This window comes from Mixophyes fleayi, chromosome 5, assembly GCF_038048845.1.
Source record: "Mixophyes fleayi isolate aMixFle1 chromosome 5, aMixFle1.hap1, whole genome shotgun sequence".
NCBI lineage: Eukaryota > Metazoa > Chordata > Amphibia > Anura > Limnodynastidae > Mixophyes > Mixophyes fleayi.
This window is the reverse complement of record NC_134406.1, coordinates 6,839,979-6,864,220: the sequence shown is the minus strand read 5'-3', so window position 1 is coordinate 6,864,220 and position 24,242 is coordinate 6,839,979. Positions and strand designations below refer to the sequence as shown.

The following is a 24,242-nucleotide window of genomic DNA, read 5'->3' as shown; positions in this document are numbered from 1 at the left end:
AGGTCTGAATGGCCGTGTGTACATCCTGTTGTACAGTTAAAAGCATTTGGGAACCATATTGGATCACGTGACGCATGTCACGAAATCTGTGACAAACCAAATTTTGACTTTAGCAAGGTGTTGATCTGACTGTATTTACAAAGGTGTGTGAATGCATAGTTTCTGGGAGAGGATTTAATACCTTGAGGCCACTGTGAGCACCACTAAGAAGAATGTGACTATTGTCTTGTGTATGAATGTTCAATGAAAGGATTGATAACTGTAGGTAAGTAGGGGATTGATTTTTTTTTCCTTTAAAGAGCTTCTAACATCTGAAGTTTTGACTGCTATACCATGTAAACAGAACAGCAAAAGGAATCATTTCAGAACACCTAATAAAACAATATCTCTGCAACTTGCAATTTAGGATTCTATTGAAATTAGCCCCATGCGGACAGACAAGAGTGCAGGAAAGAGACAGGTGATCGACAGGCAGAAGATAATCAGGAGATATAGGAACACTGAAGGAGAAACAGATGGTTGACGATCGCAAAGTGTAAAACTCAACTATAAAATGGCCTCCGGACAATCCAATTATTACCCAGAATATATATTCAGAATCATGTCTCACTAAAGATGACAAGTGATTTCCTTGACAAGTGGTTATAATTCCTCGTATATTCCAACACACAACGAATGTTCACAGCGAATATCAAATACATAAAAACACTGGGAGAAGTGTCAAAAACATGTTAACAGCACACAAACATCACTTTATTTTATTTCCAAAACAATACTCTGTGGAGACTGAAATGCACTTCTTGGTTTGTTACTGGAATCTGATGTAGAGATGATTTTACTCTTGGCCCCATGTGCCCATCTCTGAAATAACCAGAGCTCGGGGGTGGAAGCTCAGTCTTCCATATCCGTGACTGCGCTGGAACATGGCCTGCGGTCAGAGCCGGGGCCCGGGGAACGAGAGGGCGGGTGATACCAATGGGATGGTTTGGAGGGGACGAGCAACGTAACATTATATCAGCAACTTCCAAATTATTATTTAGGATTTAGAGCGTGCTGACATTTTGCAGCACTGGGATAATGTACTACAAGAAAAAAAGTGGGATATAGATATATATATATATATATATATCTATGTAACACATACATATGCATGTGATACATGGTACAAAATGACTCATAACCATGTGCATATAAACCCAATAATACCAAAATATTAATGTTCAATGTATCAGCTGCTATTACTGTACAAAGACATTAACAATTATGGATACAACGAAAAACAATTATAGCAAATACAACACCTAACTTGTGGTTCTCCAGCCGCTACTGAACTACAAGTTTCAGCATGTCCTGCCAGCCAACATGTCCTTCACTTAAGCTAGGCACACCTATGCAATCTAACTTCAGATGTGATTTCTGTAACGATTTTACCAACGACTGAAAGTCCGGATGAGCAGCAGATTCATGTGTACACACCTACATGACTTCCCTTCAGATCTGTGCTCTTCATCTCTCATAACCATCTGCTGAAAAGAACGTGACTCTGTGCACTGTACAGATATCTGCCTACGCTGCTGGTCGTGAGTGCATACACACTGCCACATATACCCAACATCGCTCCATCGTTGATCGTAAATTTTTCAGTGTATAAAACCAAACCAACAAACGTGATGTGCTATGGTAAGATAAAACATGATCATGGGAGCGTACACACTCTTGCAATATGTGTGATCTGCACGATAATTGCATCGGTGTGTAGCCAGCTTTAGCAATTGATTGAATACAAGAATCTCCTGGAAAGGAACACTGTCATGTTGACAGAAACCTCATTTAATACATATTAATCTGCATTAAGCCCTCTGCACTTCCCATGTAGATGTTTTTTTGCTTTCACACAGGAAATCACATGAACTTAGTTAGGAACATTTTAGAAAGTGTTCTCCAGGGTAAAACTAGGACACTATTAAATGTCCAATGGCAAATATTGCAAAATGGAACTTCTCAGCTAAAACGTTGTGTTAAATCAGACAGCACTTATTCTGCCAAGGTAACGGTGCTGTGATCTTTTATTTTTGTCCTGCGACATTTCTGTGTGTGAAGGTGTAATGGTCATTATTATCTTGCATTCATAATCAATCAATAATCACATCCTAATTTTCACAAGTTGCTGGGAAAGAAAATGTCACCACAGTTCTGCTAAATTTGCCGAAATAAACAAACAACCAAACGTGGGTAAGACAACATTCTTCTAACTGCCGCTACTTGATTGCCATGGCACCAATCACAGCTTCACGTTGACTGGAGTGCGAGCGACGGGTTACTAAAAGAAAGTGGAGTAAATCATAGAGGAGACGCAAATTCCAGTGCACCCCTGCAATGGAGCAGCCAGTTTAGGAATAATATATTCCCTCTGTGCCTCGGCTTCTTCAGAAACTAGAATGGATATTTTTTATTTTTTTTGCTCACCCGAGAAATGTATTAATCATATATATTGTAGCAACCATGACAATACCTGTCCTCCTGCAGACCCCTTAACTACATATGCCCCTATATAGCACCGGGACCTCCTAAACTCGCCGACACTAATTCGCCGTTCCCTCACATAACAGCCACATGGTAGCCAGTGTTTATCAGCAGTTTGATCATCCCATTGATAATACAAAATTCTAACGACAGATTGTCTCTAAAGTATCTCAAATTCGACTAAATTACTCATTAATTTATTGAGTTACCCAATTGAAAATGCCTCAACTCCACTGCTGTGCATCAGTAAAGGTGTGCCAAGCTCGACCGCAGTGCCTGATCCAAGCTCTGGGCATTTCTACGGTACGTGTCTTTCTGCCGTATCACTTACACCAGCCACAGGTGTAAGTGCCAATTACTAGTGAGGACGTGTGCAGCTAGAACATATTTGTAATCAAGAGCAACTGTATTTTATGTACAGTGCACACTAATAACATTCTGATACATCTTATCGTATTGAAAGAAACAATATTTTCCTTAATGACTTATTAACAGGTGACTATAATTTCATTTTTTTTTTTCTATGTGCTCTGCTGTGACTTTATATTCCACATACGTAATGAATGTATATTGCAGTGTATTGTGTCTGTCAGTATAGAGTGTATCTAGGCCTGTATTCAACAACAGACAATTCTTTAGATCCGCTTGTAGTTGAACACGGACATGTGAATACCCGAATAACGTGCATGTTTTCTTTGCGGTTTTTTTTTTTATTTTAAAAAAAAAACAGTTTACGTTCATTTTGCATGCCTCAATGAATCAGGCCCAGTATGTCTGAATAATTAACCAATGTAGATGGCCTCAAAATATCAGTGGTGCTTACTCATTGCTAAGCTATTACTTGGCAGCTTTGCTGCAAAATACACATCATACAAGGTATGATTTCTGTGCCCTACATGATGCACGTTTTTGAAGTTCAGATAAACATAAAGCATTAAACATAAATGGAACGGTTCCAGGTCCCAATATCCCACTTCTGTTTCCTCACATTTTTGCACATTTAACTAAATATGACAAGAGCTGTGTAGTATGGAAAACTAATCCCCGGATTTAACTCTCCAGGCTGCCGTTGATAAACTTTACATAATAACACATTCAGAATACAATTTTGCTACATAGCAATGACCCTAACATGAGGCTATTAGCTTTACCTTAACAGACACGTGATCATTAATGACCTAACATGCAATAAACCGTTCTTCTGCTCAGCTGCAGCCTGCATCTCCCCCATCAGCCCCAGAGAAGATCATTGTCGCAGATGGGGACAAACCCAGTGGCACAAACAGAAGATTTTCAACTACTCTAAATCTGCAACTATTCTGCTAATATTACATTTATACAAGTGGAATGTTATGAGTCAGAGAGATGAGCAGGAAATCTAATGGAATAATAAAAAAAATAAAAAAAACACCATTGCCTTAATAGAAAACAAATATATAACGTAGTAACCACTCCAGGATTTGCTGGGGAGGAAACAAAGGTGTTTTAAAGCGAGGATACATGGAGATACTGAGCACAGAACTTAATGGGGAAACATAGCGATTCCGTTGTCAAAACAGAATGTGCCGTGTTTGGATGGTGGAAAGACAATAGAGAAACAATGGAATTGTCACATTATATTCCAAATAGAGCGTCACAAGTAAATCGCCGGGTAAATACCTCCAACGAGTGATCTATTCTCCCATACATAGAGCTGGGGCAAATATATTTAGGGACATTTACAGAAAAAATATAGGCATGGGATAAAAGTATCATAAATGTGGTCTATTCATATTAAACACACAGCAGGAGGGCAACATTATGTAAGATTTACTACGAAAAACCACCAATAAAAATACTTTCCTGAATTTAGTATTAACCCAGTTGTTGGGGTAATATCGCCATTTGGGGTGAGGGGGGGACGATACAACGACTCTTGCCTGCAGTTAACTTTGTTTTACCTTTGTACTGTTTTATCCTATTAACATTTGTTGCGTGGATGGTTTATAAGCCCTGTATCTCTCCTTTCTGCCGAGTTCGTTAGACTGCTGAATAGGCATGACAAGCTAGCACAGTATTATTGGTTATTAGAATGAAGGCTACTGAGACCTTCTCTAAACTCTTGCTGCTAGAAGTCACTTTTTGAGTGCAAACGTTTTAGTCTTGGGATTATTCCTGACAGATTTCTAACTTTGTGGAACAGCTGTACGGCTGGCCTAAAACATAGGTAATTATCTCCTAACGCCTGCAGACAGTGCAGGAGGGAGATACATCTCAGCACTAATCACAGTGACTACAGGTAGAAGTTGCTTAACAATGAGGCTGCATTATAACATATTAAAAGCATTACTATAACGAGTCTTAAAACGAAAGCGATGACCACCCCAGCAGCCATGTATAACGCAGGTCAGACCAGAGCATCAGAAACGTGTCCATTAACTACTTTCTTTACATTTTGGTGCATCCCATTACCGCATACAACTCTCTGAACTGTATCAGTTATGCTGCAATCATCATGCAGATCACACGATTCATGACCGTTTGGTCAGTTATTGCATTAGTCTGCATCCTCCCATAATCATGTTTTATCGTAGGAAAACACATCGCATCTGTTGATTTGGATTTATAAATTTCCTAAAAATCATAAACGATGGAGCGATGTCGGGCAAATAAAGACCAGCAGTGTAGGCAGATATCTGTAGCTACAGACGATCTTTCAGTAGATGGTTATGAGATGAAGATCACAGATCTGAAGGTAATTGGTGTAGATGTGTACACATGAATTGGCTGCTCATTGGGGGTTTCAGTCAATGGTGAAATATTTATAGAAATCGCACCAGGAGTAATTTTCTGTAGCGTGTACCCAGCATCAATGGTTCTAATAGTTGTCTGCCTCAGATCTGTCAATTAGTCGGTAGAGGGGAAGACTGGCAATATAAAGATTATTGGTCGTTCCCAAAGTCAGACTTGATTGATTTTCCTTATGAACCGTTATTCCTCTGTTGAGCCACTCTGTCAGTCTCTACATTGGTTGCCTGTATTTCAACTAATCCAATATAAAATTATTTTACTAACATACAAGGCCATCAACAAAATTGCACCGACATACATCTCCTCACTGGTCTTAAAATATCTCCCAACTGGACACCTCCTTTCTGCACAAGATCTGCGTCTCTCTTCCACTCTCATCACATCCTCCCACTCTCGGTTACAGGACTTTTTCGGGCTGCACCCACTTTGTGGAATTCCCCCCCCCTCGCAATAAGACTTTCCTCTGGTCTACAAACCTTCAAGCGTTCACTGAAAACCCACCTCTTCAGACAAGGTTATGATATTCCTCAACCACCATCTTAATTTCCCTAGATTACCCTATTACCATCCTCTACACTGCTAACGCAAGACAACAACCCTCTGACCAATATTGCAACACACACCCCCCACTCAATACTATTACCTAGCTGGTCCATTGTGCAATATGATGTAGCACATGCCCTTGTGTTTCTAACTCCCATTGTCCCATAGATTATAAGATTGCGAGTAGGGTTCTCTTACCGCTCTGTCTGTATGTATTACCCAGTATTGTCTTATCAATGTTTGTTCCCAATTGTAAAGCGCTACGGAATTTTCTGGAGCTATATAAATAAATGATGATGATGATGATGATGGAGCAATCAACTGTCTGAGCTCTGACACACTAGTTGGGAACACAGCAAAGACATTAAATTCCTCTCTGCAAAACCCTCATCTACCATCAGGTAAATTTCAAATGAATTCCAATATAGAGGTCATTCTCTTTATAATGCCACCCACATGCTATAATGCCAGTTTTGACATGTGTTTTAAAGGACATTTATCCTGTCTCTGGTAGGAGGGGGGGGGGGGGGGGGGGAATCCATCACATTGAAAACTATTCTACTTGGGGCAGCTTCTGTGTGACTTTCCTATAATTCCAGAGGTGATGTCACTTGCGTCACGTGACGCATTAAGAAAGTGGGAAATGGGAAACAGAGCGACCCATGAGGATCACACCAAACGGGCAATTAGTTCTGTTCTAAATTACAAATGATGCCTTACAAGGACTGTGTAATGTGCAGGTATTAGGTCAACTCTGCCCTGTGTCATAGGACCCTTAGTTGACTTTAAATAAGTTTATAACTTACAGTAGAGAATTTACCATTCCTATTATGAGCAGAATATGTTTCTTAGTAAACAGCAAAATATGAGTATAGATCATTTTATTACTTCTTGATAACAGAGTGCGCTAGCCATGAATGGCAGTGGTCACGGCGTACGCCACTAGGTCTTACCCTCACGGGCGGAGGAGTACTGTAGGGTGATCTTATACACAGTACTTCACAGCACGAGGACGGGTCTAAACAGAAATTGTAGCCATACAGATCATTCAGTACTGAGTAACAGTGATCAGAATACATCAAAATGTTCATCTTTGTAACAAGAGCGCACACACTATCAGCAAACCAGAACACAAACTGTGATGATGATTCTGGGTAATAATGTAATACGGAAATGTAGTAAGAGCGTATTCTTAAAAAGAAAACTAATAAAGCCAATTTTTATAGGAAGTGCTTAAAATAAAATCACTTGTAGATGCAGTTATTATGAATCATCTTGTTATAACAGCATCATTAGAACATAATAACGATATATAAAATGATACCAGAGACAATGCATTTACAAATAAATTGCTGTACTAACTTCTCTCGGCAACAAGCAAGAACGTGTGTAACTAATTCTTTCCTGAAAGAACTGCTGGAAAAAACTGCGCTCTGTACTCAGGACAACTGACAAGATCCAACATTTAGTACATGAGAAATGAATGTAACATACATGTTTGCTATTTGAAAAACATAAGTTGCTAACTGCTGACACTCCTTTATGACATCTGTAACCATGGATACGAATTTTGGACTGCACAGATGCGTTTCCATGGTTACAAATGAGCATCAGTCCTTAAACTGAAATGGCAGCAACATTGTATTTCTGGGTTTTAAGTAGGCGATTTCAGGCAGACGTCACATTTCAATCATCAGGAGTTAATGTGAAGCATAATGTTTTTAAATTTCAAATTAGACAAACAAAACCCTTTGAGTGGAGTTACCTTGTAAGACTATCCATGTAAGCAGTAGTACAGACCCATTACTGAAACATTTGACACCAGCAAATTTTAAATTCATAATTAATTCTAAATCAAGCCATTATTCTACTAGTTAGAAAATGACCATTTTGACATTAAGGGGTATATTTACTAAACTGTGGATTTGAAAAAGTGGCGATGTTGCCTATAGCAACCAATCAGATCAGATTCTAGCTTTCATTTTGTAGGATGCACTAAATAAATGTCAGCTAGAATCTGATTGGTTGCTATAGGCAACATCTCCACTTTTCCAAACTCGCAGTTTAATAAATCTAGCCCTAAGGGTCATTTATGAACCGATAAAAATGTTGACACGCACTGCTTCTTTATATACTATTTATCAGCTATGTGCAATTAAAAGTATACGGCCACTTCAGTCCTTGGAACCATCCCCCTAATACGAGGATGGTTGTTAATTTGTGGGGGGACTTTCAGGAAACTCTTAAATAAGCAAAAGGTGAATACAGTATGACAGTCACTACTAAAGCTGGGTACACACTACAGAAATTTCGACCAACTTTTTATGCCGAGCGATTTTACATGCGACCGATTTTCCGGTCGCTCGGTCCATGGACTACATACACACTAGCCTTGTTTAGGACGATAAAGGGAAGAGCGGACGTCCCGTTAGCGACTTTTTACAGCCATGTTGTCGTGAGCAATGACTGTAATTTCGTACTCACTGTTGTGGATCGGTCGGAAGTTTATACACACTACACATCGGAAACGAGATTGGAACGAAAATATTAAACGGTACGACCAACCAAATGAGGCGACAATCGTCCATTTGGGCAGACTTTCGACCATCGTGTCACTGCACACACTGACCCGACTTTTGAACGAGCGGTCGTATGTCGGCTGTTTGAGCCGATTATTGGACGAAAACAGTGTAGTGTGTACCCAGCTTTAGCCTAAGCTACTTTCACTTTAGAACCAACCTTCATTAAATACATTTTTCTGCTCTCCAAAAATGCTAGTCAGTTTGGCCTTGTTTAAAATATGAGACAGGGGACATCGGGAGACCCCTTTGTGTGTTTCAAATTTTTAATTAAACTACTCAAAGGGCAGCTCGGAAAGTGTTTTTCTGTAAAAGTGCAACCGGCAGCTGCGAAACGCATCCCGCTAAATGAAATCACACGATTAGTGCATTCCCCGATCGCCCTAACTCCTCTCATCAGAAAGTGCAATCTTTCACTGCCCCAAAGATGCTGCCACCTTGACCAGGAAATCTATGTGGTTACTCGTAGAACCGCCATGAATTAGGTGCATGACATCACAAGATGTGTGCTACATATTCATACACAAGACCTATAATGGGAGGTTTAAGGTGTTCTCGGTGTCACAGATTAGGAGAATTCTAATTTGGCCACTAATGTAACAATGGTCCCAAAATGCGGTCACGAAATCACGGCTAGTATGGGCAACACGAGATGAAAGATCAGAAAGTAGAATGAATCACTTACGTAGGCCTCATACACACAGGTGTTCAATTTAAGCGTTGAACACCTGCCCATAAAGCCCTATTGAAGACGCTTTGACGCAGTCACAATGTACGTGAATTGGTGAGCTCACCCACTTCCTGACAAGCATTTGCAGCTGAAAACTACCCATCAAGGTGTTTAGAAAAGGGATCAGTCAGTATGTAGTGTTTTTAAGTGGAAAAATGTCTCTAGGGTTATATAATGGGTTGTATATGTTCACATGTATGGAACAATTCATTTTCACGTGCGCTAAATTCAGTAGCTGATCTGATTGTTCAGCAATATAATTGTTCAACCAAGTGGAAAAATGTGTCCAGCTGATCAAATTGTTATCTCAAATATATTCACCTCCGATTAGATCCTGAAGATTTCACTTATATCACCAACGCAGGTTTACAGCTCGATTAATAAAACCTAAGCAAATACATTTCAACACAGTAATGGCCACACATATTCTGCTATCTTTGGTTCACTTCTGACATTAATGAAAGCTTATATTACATTTTAGGTCAAGAAAATACTGGCTGTTCTTTTCACCAAATTATTTTTATATAAAACACCTGAGCTGTAAAAACCCCCTCTTATCTTATCAAAAAGTTTTTGGGGAATACACACAGATGTGACCAGTAGGCCGGGGGAAACTTTGGCACAAAAAAAAAATGAGAGGAACCTTCAAGTGATGTCATCAGATACCGAGAGATGGCCGGGATTTCCTATTTTCTTTTGCAGGACTTGTTTTTGTACAACACTGCAAGAAAAATTAAGTAAACTGCTGGCGGAGAGCTTAGAGCGACGCTTCATGCTTAAAAACAACAAACCTCAGTCTCTTCCAAAAATAATCCTTTGAGTCAAGTTGAAGCCAGCTGCCACAATGTGATCCGTCCGCAGACTGGTTCATGCTCTCTGCCTCGCAAGCGGTAAACGTCACCCCTGAGCGGCCACGGGTAAACGGCCGGGCAGCAGATGTACATTTCATATCTAAGAATAACAACTGCAGGTAATTATCACAATAAGCCTGAACCATTCATGTGAAAGTACTCTTTATTTCCTGCAATCACACGCAGATACTGGGTAAGAGGTGAGCAATGACACTACAGACTATGTAAGACATAAAAACGTGGTCTAATGAGCCATTTACGCTGTAGTAATTGGACAATGGGGTGAGAGTAACAACTTTACTTCAATAGCAACTTCATTTCCAGTATATAGAAGGGGGAGAATGCTTGTGCAAGGAATGATCTCATCAAATTACCTGTCTAATAACGGCTGCTATTGCCATTGAAGGCGCTCGTCTATTAGATTTTCCTGGTTGTGAAGCACTTATGTCTCCCCTCCATCCCGTCAGTGCCCCCGTAACACAATTATTCCTGCTTCTCAGAAATAATGTAACTGTTCCGCAGACACCAGCGGACTTCAAAGCGCTTCTTCTCACTTGATGAACGTCTTAAAGGGGCCACCAGTTTTGTTTTGTTTTTTTCCAATTTTCCCCTCATTCATAGTCTTCTCAGTGTTACTTCTATTAGATGCAATGTAACCGCAGTCCAGCACTGCAGGTCCTGCACAGCTCCTGATTCCTGGCAGAAAAGTGATATACTTACAGCACCTCACAGCCAGGATAAGGGAGCAGTGCAGAGCGATCAGTGGTATAGGTGAGTGTTGAACAATGGTGTTATGGAACAGGCCATGCAATGGTTAATTTATTAAATGCAAATGTTTTTTTTAAATTTATGTGGGAGACCTGGTGTTACATCCTGCATTTCGGTAACTGGCTGTGTAGGTCATTAAGGGAAACTGTCCATTTCTGCAACAGTCCTGTCCATTAAATTTCCTTCTCAAACCCCCATTGCCATCATAACTAGACCATGTGACGCATTGTAGGAAGCACTCTGAAAAATAGGAGCATGTCACAGACTGACCGCTGCCCCAACAATGTGCCCACCACCTCCTTGTCCTCCCAAAGTAAGAATGTCTCCCCCTAGTGCTGGGCCAATGATCAGGGGTTGTGTATTTATGTATCATTATATACGTCAGAATCTTGGAGAAGTGTAATTTAGCTCATATTTATTCTAAGACAGCACCATCTGTCCCCCACAAAATAAAATAATTAACAATTGTGACGTACATCCGAATCGAAATGCTGCAAAATGTGACATTTGGGTTGGTCATGAAGGAGGGAAAACCCATCTGTCTTAAAGAGGTTAAAGCTAAAGGCCCCGAGTCATTAAGGAGAGCAAAGCATAAAAAAAGAGTAACTTTTGCAGAACCATGTTTCATTGAAGGGGAGGTCAACTTAAAATGCGGGGACAGATTTATAGTTGGGATAGAGAATGTCCTAAATCAATTTTACATTTAAGTGTAAAAATAAAGCTATCAAGTATTTGTGTGCTACATGAAAAAACAGCCAGTACTTATCTTATGTGCAATATAAAAAACTAATTTGCACCCCTTGCATTGTAACATGGTTTGTCCAGGATCAAACTTACTCCGTTTTTTTGCTTTGCTCTCCTTAATGACTCAGGCCCAAAAACTTCAATCAGTTGACCCTCTGCATGAATCCTGACCACTTTCTTAGAGCGTTACGGTTACTCAACTTCACCCATTGACGTGAATTCTGAGGAAGCTGGATTGCATGTATGTGCTAAATTTTGCAGCCTGGTCCTAAAGACACCTGTTGATTCTCCAGGGGGTGGCAGCTTGGTTTAGGGGGTGTGGACTGAACAGTGTGGATTCACTCGGCTTTGTAATCTGCGCCAAGGGTGAGAACGTGATTAATGTCCTTCAGCCGCATCCAAGACAAGCAGTTACAAGCTGAGAATGGTTACTGTCCTCTAGTAAAATGTGTTATTCTGAGAAGGTTAAAGTATAAAGGGAAGTTAAAGTAAAAAAGTAAAACTGGAAAACCCCCAAAAAGCTTTGTTTCTAAACCAACAATCAGTTTATCTAAAGCAGAAAAAGTTGCTGTTATCACAGAATTATAAGCAACTATTAAATCTAAACTCATTAAAATATTTCTTATATACAATTGATCAGAGGTGAGTAAACGTTGTTATTATAGGTTAAACAGGGAATAGCCTCTCAGTTGTTCCCTACCCGTTGCCATATTTCTGTAGTTATGTACTTTAAATTCCAAGTCACTGAGGGCTAGTTCACATGGACATTTTAGCATGCTGCAATGATCAGGTCAGAAAATGCAGCCTTGTAAAATAAACGCATGGCCTTACCCCGACTTGGGCTGATAAACTGCACTGTTAAAGCACGTTACTCTAGGCGAGATTTCCAGATTTTTAATTTTTTATACCTTTCTCATGACAGCATTGTTTTAATTCAAAATACACAAAATCATAAATATCTAGTTACAAATGCTGTACATTTACCCATATTTAGTGTATTATCTCCCCCCCCTTTGTAAATATGGATACAAGCTGGGTGTAAAGCTATTACACGGAATGTCAACATCTGTCAAACAGCTTTACCAACACAATATTTTAAATTAAATCACATCTGTGATGAATTAATTCTATTCTATATGATACAAATGAACTTATACAACTATAAAGGCTTGTTGAGAAGTGTGGTTGCAGAGTTTGCTCACATCACCTTTCAGGTGGCGCGAGGAAATGAAAAAAAAAGCTAACACCATACTTGCCAACCTTATGTTGGCCGAGTCCGGGAGATCCTGGAGGGGTGTATTGGTGGAGGGGGCGGGGCTTTGTGATTCTCGTAATTTTGGCCCCGCCCCCAGTGATATAATGCCTGTTATGGGTCTTTTTTACAAAAAAGACCCCAAACAAGCATTACATCACTGGGGGCGGGGCCAAAATGATGCGAAAAGCTAAGCCCCGCCCCCCTCCGCCCGTACTTTTCAGCTCTAATTTTATTGAAGTGGGCAGATGGGCCAGATGCTGGAGAATCGCCAGCTCTCCCGGGAGTCGGTGAGACAAACCCAAATTTTGTGAGTGGGAGAGTTGGCAAGTATGACTAACACTATCCACAACATATATTGCACAGAGGAAAGCACCTTATTAATACAGGAATCTGTAGAACACGCGGAGCATCACACATATTCAGTGTTCTCTCCAGCACCTATAACCGCGGGTGCTCCACCCGGCTCTTGGAGCCCAACAGAGTCCTATTATAATAGAATAAACCATTGTTTCTCCTAGTATAACAGGCACTATATGAGCACTACAGCCAGCAGTGTGTGTTGAACCACTGACTACTAGTCTGACCAGTATTGGCAGGTGCGGGCAATAACCTCCAACATTTTTCAATATTATTGCAAAGTATTACAACTGCCCCCACCCGGATTCTTTTTAATGCCACCCAGCTGTCAACGTTTTATGGGGAGAATACTGCATATTTAATCAGTGGATCTAAGTTATTCATAGTGATTTAAGTTAACATGTAACATTAAAGCACCAGCAATGAACTACAGACTACAATTTGAATTGTGAATGATCCCCAACATCCAGCAGAATATCTAGTGCAAGACACAGACGTAAAGACATAATTTAAACAAGCTTCTTGAGCCTTACTGCAAGGAAATGTTCAAAAGCAAAGTAGAAATACAGTTTATGAATTGCAGCAAACCGCTCTTTACCACTAGACAGTAAAGAAGAAATTAGGCTTCCGATGCTGAAAATAATCTGCTCTGTAATGAAATTGGAACAGAAAGCAGGAAATTAAGAAATGAAAGGTGGACTCCGCTTCCCCTTGGGCAGCTAGGGGTCAGGAGGTTACCCTTTTCCATTACATCAAGCTGAGCTGACACATATGACGGTTTGCTATGGAATCCAATATTAAGGGAACAGTCTCTATCCATCAAAGGTATAAAAAACAAAAAAAATTAACCATCAGAAGAGTCCGTGCTCAAAGCAGCCATATTTATCATTCATGACCAAGACACTGCGATTCTAAAAGGCACATTTAATATAATAGCCCTGCTCCACTGGTTGCTAAAGTGTATTTTCTATGGTCAGCTTTCATTTTGCAAATTGCACTTGAGCCCCTTTTGCCGTCAACAGCTTTCACAGAGGTCACCTATAGCGTACATTCTCTTTCATTCCCTCTCTCTCATTCCTCCACCCTCATTCCTGCTCCCTCTCGCTCATTCCACCACTCTACCACCCTCATTCTTCCCATTCCTCCTTCCCATTACCCCACCCTCATTCCTCCTCCCTTCCATCCCCCCACCCTCATTCCTCCTCCCTTCCATCCCCCCACTCTCATTCCCCCTCCCACTCATTGCCCCACTCTCATTCCACCTCCTACCTCCCTCATTCCCTTTCCCCCACCCTCATTCCTCCTCCCTCCCATTCCCCCATACAAACCCCCTCCCTCTACCTCCCTCCACCTCCTCCTCCCATACAAACCCCCACCCCCTCCGATTCACCCTCCCTCCCATTCCTTCTGACTCCGGACGATTCACCCCCCACCATCCCTCCCATTCTTCTTACTCCCTCCGATTCACCCACCTTCCTTCCATCCCATTCTTTCTTGTTCCCTCCTATTCCCATTCTTCCCCCCTCCCTTTCTCTCATCCCCTCCCTCCTAGGGACCAAACCAAACATGAAAAAGGAAGAAAGACTTTGCCAGTTTTATAGCATGTGATTGACAGCGAATCAGAATGCAGCTGGATCACTCTGATCGCTCTCATCAGTGCGAGACCAGGTCCATGTAAAGCCTGCAGCCAGAACAGGACAAACAGAAGCGTGTACCAGGATGGCCAGGCACCCCCATCGCCACGCCTCACAATGGGGATTGCACTAATGATAAGCTGGTCCTGCTCCTTCTAGTGGCAGGGTGTATTTTCGGATATGGTCTAATCCTTTTGTAAAGATCTGGTATCCTAAAGAAACTGCTGAAGGATGTGCAGCAGGTTTCATAAGCTGTGCAACCATTAGCAACTAATTATGAGCAGAGTTTCATATTTAAAAGTATTAATCATCTCCACACCCAAAATCTGTTGATTAACTACATGCTCCATAAAGTCCATGTTATAACATTGGGTACAAACACTCAGTTATTTGATTGCTATTGTAACTATTAATTCAAATATATTGTAATAAACTGCATGTGTTATAAATACATGCTGGAAGACTGAGCCCATTTCATGTTCCAGAGGTTCAGTCAAATAATCACTAATTAAAAGTAAAAATGTATGTACAGCAAAACTCCAGTCACGACAATGTTTACTGAGAGACCTCTGTCAAGTAGAAGAACCAGTTGGGGCCAATCATCTGCATCAAATACCGTCAGTCTCACATTCAGAGGTCTTCACAGTACATACAGATTAACACCAGCCCATGGTGCTCTGTCCTGTGTTCACGGAAAGTGATTAATAGGTCACCAGGATAAATGCAGTTTTAAGAAACTTCAAAATGACCATGATCTATTGATCTCTATTTTGACAAGTGTAAACCTTCAAATCAACACAGTAAGGGGCAATGCACCAAGATCATCTGTTGGGTGTGGGGTGGATCAGCTACAACCAAGCTCTATGGATGGTGTCAGTGGGCGTTCAGTAAATAAACTGGAGTTATTCTTTCAATGTGACCTGTCACAAACCCTCTATCCACAATCCCACCCACCCCAAGTTCACACCTGTGTGATGTCACAACACCTCTGATCACATTGTAGTGAGTGTGACATTGTTATGTCACACAGCAATACAGACGGCCAATGCTGCAATGTGTGATCCCATTTTACACAGCAGTGAACACGCAGGTTACAATCAATGATCCCCATCACATGGCAGAGGCCTCTGCTTATATTTCTCAGGCACAGAATATGAGGAACAACACAGGTGACATTCAGGTGTTAATACGCAGTGCAGAGTTGGGGGGTTGTGTGTGGTTTTTAGGCTTTTGGAAATACAAAAGTATATCTGCACTGGAATAGAATCGTACCTTACAATAAATTACAGTATCAAATTTATATCAATTAAAGGAAGAGATTCAATTCAAAACGATGCCCCACTGCTGCCAAATACGGAAACGATTCTCCTAGTTTTTCTGCGCATCTCTATGGCATGAGAGAGAAAGTGAATGGAGAAAGTTCACCACACAGCGGCATTGCGAACTGAACTGAATCGGAGGCACTCCGCGGCAAAATGCTTGGAATTGAGTTTACGCCATTGTGTGGGCGGGGTGCTCTTCTAAATATATGTAACATTCACAAAAGAGGGGGGGAGGGTAATTCCTGTAATAATAATATCCAGATAGACAGCGCTATACTGTACCCAACGGACCAACAAAGCAAAAAGCAATCTAATACAAATAAGACAAATAAAACAGAAAAATGTCCAAAAACCATCTGTGTTCAATTTCTTATAAATGATTCCTTCAATGTCAGATATATAATGATTATTCATCCATAGGACAGAAATAATGATGACAATTTCCACCCGACCTTCCTCTCAATGAAAATGTAAGCAAAGGATTCTTACCGGAAGATGTGGATTACTGGTCATGTAGCGAGTTCTTTCGTCGTTCTCCTCTATTGACTCTTCAATTCGATATCACGCTGATTAATAGTCTCCCTCCGATCATGTCCAAATCAGAGATAGAAAAAAATTCACATCTAGCGTGATAGTTTTAAAAGGAGCAGCTTTAATTCTGTCTTATAGGACATATATCAGTATATAGAATCCAACAATAAATAGTGAATCTCTTAGGCAAAAAGTATATAAAAATACTATTACCTTAAACCCAGTTAAAAACGCACATAATAAAATGCACTGACACTTTGTAAAATCGGCAGGTAGTAGAGATTCTAAAAATAAGTCTGTACTTCAACGCGTTTCAACCGTTAATGCGGTCTTTATCAAGAAGGTCGGGTGGAAATTGTCATCATTATTTCTGTCCTATGGATGAATAATCATTATATATCTGACATTGAAGGAATCATTTATAAGAAATTGAACACAGATGGTTTTTGGACATTTTTCTGTTTTATTTGTCTTATTTGTATTAGATTGCTTTTTGCTTTGTTGGTCCGTTGGGTACAGTATAGCGCTGTCTATCTGGATATTATTATTACATATTACATTTGATAGGTTGGTGTATCCTGTTTCATCTAAGATATTCGGCAGCTTTATTGATCATTGAGCGCTGACAGTTTTTTTTCTGTTATTTAGGAGGGTAATTCCTATTGGAGGGATTCAGACTTTAAATGAACACCAATTACAAAATCAAATACTTATTATTAATGAGATCTGTCAAACACAATTTTATGGAGTCCTAATTGCTTACAATATAGTAAATGTGCTTGCGAAAGGGTCTTAAAATGTATTAATTAAAAAAAAAAAAGCGAGGGTCCGTTTCTTGATAAATAAAAATTTCAACAAAGAACTTCTTATATTTGTTTAGTTTTGTTTTATCATATTTTTAGGACCAGAAATTATATGAAATTTTAACATATAGGGGGAAATTAAATTGCCAGCGATGTGGCTCGTGGACAACATGCTGCGAACATTGCTGGCAATTACGGTAAAAATCTCTGCTCATTTAGCTGAGATTTCTGTAAATTCTTCGCTAAGTGAGCAGAGATTTTTACCGTAATTGTCTCACGGACGTTCCGGAGACACTTCGCAGCTAATTGAATTCCACCCCAAAGCCTTCAGACCTCGATTATCAGAATGTATCTATTCTCAGACTGTATCAGATGAAGATGGTTTATGATCAGTATCCCCATCAAAGGCAAGAAAAGAGCAATTCAGTGGTGTCCACCCACAATTCCAAAGGGGGAGATTCAATTGTCAGTGATGTGGCGCAGCAATTAATTAGAAGTTTCCGCTAATTTTCCTTGTCAGCTCTACGGAGTGCGTGGCAACATGAGCAGAGATTTCTGTCAAATCTCTGCCGCAAAGTGTCTCGGACATTCCGGAGACAATTTGCGGCAAATTAAACACCCCAACACCTCCCCAGAGCCAGGAATAAATCTCTCATTCACTGACCGCAGCGTTTTCTACAGTTTTAATACTTTACAATAATAATGAAAAATGTTGGCGATTATTGCCCACATATGCCAGGACTGGTTAGGGTGGTCAGTGGTCTAACACACACTGCTGGCTGTAGTGCTCACATAGTGCCTGTTATAATAGGAGAAACAATGGTTTATTGTATTATAAGACTCTGTTAGGCTCCCAGATCTGGGTGGCAAAGTAAAAACAGCCGGGTGGAGCACCCGGGAAATAGGTTCTGGGGAGTACAATGGACCATGATATAATTCTAGTTTATATAAAAAGCTAAAAGCATGTGAATACCTTGTTCTTTAAAAGAAAATACTTCATAAACAAAGCCCAGCAAACAGCCAGGTGTATGATCGTATAGGTATCATGCTGTTATCTTTTCATTCATTTCACACACATTTCAGCCAAACGTGTGTGGAATTCACACAGGAACTGCCTGCGTGTACAAGCCCAAACATGCAGCACCCTGTACTAGTGAGAATATACAAAATTATGTCAAGTAAAAAGAAAAAAAAACGATGTCGTCACAGGGGTCTTGTGTAAGCCCAGACTGAGTAATACTGCAAACAAGCCAGAGAGGATTATATGTTAATATATTTAGATGCAAATTTGCATTATTCCATAGCAACAAACAAGCCGTTTGCTTTTGTCAGTCTAGAATAAGCTAGATAATAAAGGTGATTTACATGAGATGCGTGCAATACATTTTTATTTGCCTAAATCTGCCTTGTACATTAAAGAGAACGTGCCCCTATCCCGGATTGTGACAGTACCCCTGTACAAACAGTCTGCCCACCGTGTGCAAGTTTGTGGAGCCAGCTGTAAATGCGGAGTTGAAAAATGTCCCATGCCTTGAGGAGCATTCCCTTCATTCATTCCAACTTCTATAGTTTGCTCCCTACTATTTGGTCTCATTTCTATATAATTAAGCATGAAAGTGTGTGGACATCAGGATTTTAATAAGCCACTTTCATGCTTTTGAATATGAGTGTTGACAGACACAGGGTTCAACACAGGACAGTCGGGGAACGTATCAGAGTGTAAGCTCTTATCTGTTGATAACAGGCAATAGTCATCAGGCAGAATCTTCAAGCAGTGATGTTTTATTGCTCAAGGGATCCTTACAAGGACCATTACACACTAGTTTGAGGTACTAGTGATCATCCAGAAATACAGATGGTATAATACAGCTAATACACAAAATACAGCTCACATACGGTTTCTGATACACATGTTGGCAGGGGATAACCCAGCCCCCTTCGTAGCTGGCTCCACAAAGTCTGAGATATTATATTAGATATTTAGCATCAGGATGTAATATATTCTCTAATCTTGGATTTAACAAAAATTCACATAAATCTGTGATTTCCTCTACTTACTGGCAGCATTTTTCAAGTAGTTTGTCTATCTTTTTAACAAGACGGGATAAAAGGTAACGACCCCCTGATGTATATGCACTCTAAAAAAGTGTTGGTCCCTCGTAAAAGGCTTCAGCATGGGATTTCCTTTCTTCAGACAGTTGCAGAAACAAATTTCCTCCAACGTGGCACAAGTACATTTCCAATACAAAAATCAGTACATTTGCAATGAAAACATTGGCGCACTCCACCACTAAGTGAAATAAATTTATATAACAAGTTAGTGTTCTCCAGCACCTCTTGTCCGGATTCTCCACCCGGCTGTTTTTACTAACACCTTGCCCTTGGAGCCCAACAGAGTCCTATTATAATATAATAAACCAATGTTTCTCCTATTAGAACACTACAGCCAGCAGTGTGTGTTAAACCACTGACCACCAGTCATTTGAGGTGTGAGCAATAACCTCCAACATTTTCCAATATTATTGCAAAGTATTACAACTGCACCCACCCGCCTACTTAATGCCATCTGGTTGGCAAAATTATCTGGAGAACTACCTATACTGTAATGAGTTATTTCTAAGTGATTCAGCCACAGTCGAGCCTGTTTTTTTTGTTTCCCATGCACTTGAGCTGTTTTTTGTTCAATGAAAAGTGCAGCTCATACGGAACTGTGTAAATTAGTGATAGACAACATGCAGCCCCTTCGAGCCTTCACCTGCTTCCCCCAGCTCCTTCCTGTTTTGTTTGCTTTTGATAGTAACACTTATTTAAAATGCCTAGTAATATGTTATTACATATAGGTGACTTTCTTTGATTAAATGCATTGTTTTAACTTATCACTGAGACTAAACAGATGAAAGTAAATAGCTGAAGGATTGCTAATTTTAGTGTACATTTCCACCTTTGAGTAAATTCAGTAAATAACTGGTATTTCTGCTGCATTTTACATATCTTGAGAGGAGAAAATAAATGCACTAGAGAAGGTCATGCTCTATAATGTCAATGGGAATATTAGGACAACGCCAGAAAAATCAGTGTGCTGTATTCACAAAGCACTTTTCATTCAATTTTCAAGCATGGATGAAAATATTGTGTATAGTTGTGAAGAAGCCTTTACTTCCTAACTACGTATAAACAGGTAATTACTGAGAATGATCTGCACAATCACAACCATTATGTTCATGCTCTCTAAACATGCAGGTTACCTATGGAATCATGTTCTTTAGGGACACTGTGCCACATTGAATAGGTTGGCAAGACGTGGCTGGATCTGGTCAATCCAAGCAGACTGCAGGACAACAGCACTAACGCGTTTGAGTGCGTGCATAAATGCAAAAATAAGATTGTGTTGAGAGCAAACTAAAGTTTAAGGGGAAAAGGAATTCTAAGTTTATCGGAAGTTTACAAAGCTTTTTTGGCACCAGTCAGATTTCACACTAACTTGGAGGTGGGGCTAATTGGACCCCATGGCGCATTTCATAGAGAATACATGTACATTCGCAGACAAAACAATGTACATTAAAAAAAATGGTTACGTTTTTTAACAGCAAAGTTCTAACTTTAAACGAGTTATACAAAATTCAATAAGGCTTAAATAAGCAGTAATTCAGGAGGGAAGAAAGGAAATGTACAAGTTAAGTGGTCAAAAAGTGATAGATGACTTACAGAACTGACTGCTCCTCAGATCAAATATTTTAAAAATGTAGCAAAACGTATCTTGTACAGAGCAGTGATCACATTAAGGCCTGAAAAGGAGTTTATGACGCTTTACAAAACGCGATCACTTTTAAAAAAATCATCCTCAATCATGTGTCTATGCTTTCTACATAGCTATGTTAAACCATATTTGGCCAACCTCACGAACTTTCAAAATGTGCGCTGCAAGAAAATGTTCTACCTCTCTGATAACTACATCCATGTGCTGGAGAGTGGCATCCCATTTTCTTTTGGAGCACACATCCTGGTAAATAAAGTATGTATAAAGAGGCGTTAGGCTACAATAAAATGGCCGTCATCTCTCCAGCATTTTTCTTCTCCCAATGTTTCCTCAGTATGCCTGGCCAGTAAGGCTGTTCTGCACACAGAAAATAAAAAAAAGAGTAAGTATGTGTCTGCTGTCTGTACCTGTCCTCTTTTTACAATTAGAAAGTACTAATAATTTCTAGTCTTATTGCCAAATTGAATTATATATGTATGTAATTACCAAACCTCAAAGTCTGCTTAATGTGCTGATTTATTGACTGTCTCTATACTATTAATAATGCGATATAAGTATGGGATCTACTGTCTAGAATGTTTTGGACTTGGAGATTTCCATATAATGTTTTTCCTTCCTTAATTTGGAGCACCTAAAATTGCACCAACATACACCTCTACATTTATCTTAAAACATCTCACAGTAACTCAACTTTATTTGAATAGGCACTAATGTGTGTATGAAATACCCCTTAGAAATTAGTGATTTAACTCTGCAGGAAAAAAGTGGCACTGTACAGGTTTAGAATGACAATGTATAATTGTGGTAAGCGCCAATGTATGACAAAAGCCTCCATTGTGCAAAATATACTAAGCCGCCACATTTTCCTGGGTAAGTGACGCAATGTATATCCTATGCAGCGCCTGTTATTTTCATGCTCACTTTATTCCATTGATAAAGCAATACTGCTACCCACATTCACAACAGATACACAGCAAAGAAAAGTGTTCTCATCAGTAGGTATTTCAAGATCATTCATGTGTTGTCTATGAAGAACAATTCACCCCAAGATCTGTCTGATACTGCTCATTTAACAGGTGCTTAAAAGTTATTTTGTATACTTCCCACAATCTCCTAACATTACAGCACTGAAGAGCTTGTCATGTTACAAACACTATACAATAAATAGTACAGTACAGAAAGATACCACAAAGTAGAACATAAAACTGGTAAAACAATTCTAGAAAGTGTGGATTAATATGTGATTTAAACATGTGAAAACCCTTATGTGCAAATGAAAAGAATGATGAAACCAAACAATGCTGAATTACACTAATCCAAATACGTGCACCGCACATTCGATATGTGCAAAACCACATAAGGGTTTTTTGTATATTGTGTATATATAATATATATATATATATATATATATATATATATATATATATATATATATATATATATACACACATACACACACTTGTATATAACTGCTGAACAGATGAATGTAGCAGAGAATCATATAGATGTGCAGCACCTATTTCATCACACAGAGAATGAACAGCTATGCACATTTCATAGTGTTGACCTCTGCAACATGTAAACATATATGGTATGGACAGAACTAATCAGAATACATGGGGCTACATGTTGTTTACAGAGCAGCTTTGCACCATGTGCATAATACACCAGAGCAAGGCAGATTGAGTCTTTCCAGCAGCTGTAGAACCACAAACCCCAGCATGCCCTGATAGGGGGGAGGGAGCACAAGCCTCAGCATGCCCTGCTATTGGGGGGGGGGGACAAGCCCCAGTATGCTCTGCTATGGGAGGGAAGCACAAGCCTCAGCATGCTTTGATATGGGAGGGTGGGAGCACAAGCCCCAGTATGCCCCCCCCCATGCCCCCATAGGCAGCAGTATGGCCGGGCATGCTGGGACCACTAGTCCCACATCAGGTGAGCTCTCAGGCTCCTGGCTCTGGTGCACGCTGTGTACCCTCCTGACCATGTTACATGACACACACACACTCTACCTGCCCGCAGACAGTGACATAGCACAGCACCAGGGGCCACACACACACCGCCCCGGCCCCCACACCCAGCTCTCCAGGCCTGAGCTGCTCCCCATGCGGCCTCCTCCAGGCTGGGGCTGCGCTCTCAGGTGCCGGGAGCTGGGGATGGAGGCACGGTGTGACGGGTGAGAGCGGCGGGTGGGGTGTGTGCGGGGCGGGCGGGTGAGGTTCCCCTACCTGACGGTGAGAGCGCGGGATGACCGGGCAGCGGGAGAGTGGGCGGAGCGGCGTCACGTGAACCACAGCTGGTTCCTCGTCACGTGACGACGTACCGTGCGTCCTGACGTCACAGACACAGCACCGCCCTTCCCACACTGTGACCACAGAGCCCTGTCACGTGACTCGCCCTGTCCCAGTCACATGTAATAACCTCATGTATGTCCCAGTCACATGTAATAACCTCATGTATGTCCCAGTCACATGTAATAACACCATGTATGTCCCAGTCACATGTAATAACCTCATGTATGTCCCAGTCACATGTAATAACCTCATGTATGTCCCAGTCACATGTAATAACACCATGTATGTCCCAGTCACATGTAATAATACCATGTATGTCCCAGTCACATGTAATAACCTCATGTATGTCCCAGTCACATGTAATAACACCATGTATGTCCCAGTCACATGTAATAACACCATGTATGTCCCAGTCACATGTAATAACACCATGTATGTCCCAGTCACATGTAATAACACCTCATGTATGTCCCAGTCACATGTAATAACACCCCATGTATGTCCCAGTCACATGTAATAACCTCATGTATATCCCAGTCACATGTAATAACACCATGTATGTCCCAGTCACACACAAAAAATCATATCCATGTTCTAATGGCGTATCACATGTAGGTCCTGTCACATCCATGTTCCAATAACATAAAACATATTACATAGAGGTTCCTGTCTCATAAAATATCACATCAATGCTACAATAACTTCAACTGTAGAGCATACTACATCCATGTTCCAGTGATAAATAACAATCATGTTCTAGT

At 40.4% G+C, this 24,242-nt stretch overlaps 1 protein-coding gene across 3 annotated transcripts in view; it reads right to left on the bottom strand.

The window, feature by feature from the left end:
* TSNARE1 (t-SNARE domain containing 1) overlaps nt 1-23,529 on the bottom strand; it is a 235,091-nt gene extending 211,562 nt beyond the window's left edge. For 2 of the 3 annotated variants that reach the window (XM_075211652.1, XM_075211653.1), the window contains exon 1: nt 23,416-23,514. The gene's annotated coding sequence lies outside the window, so the exon portion shown is untranslated. Of the gene's footprint in view, nt 1-23,415 lie in introns of all 3 variants that reach the window. The other variant, XM_075211650.1, reaches the window with a different exon arrangement.
* Between the last annotated feature and the right edge of the window lie 713 nt (nt 23,530-24,242).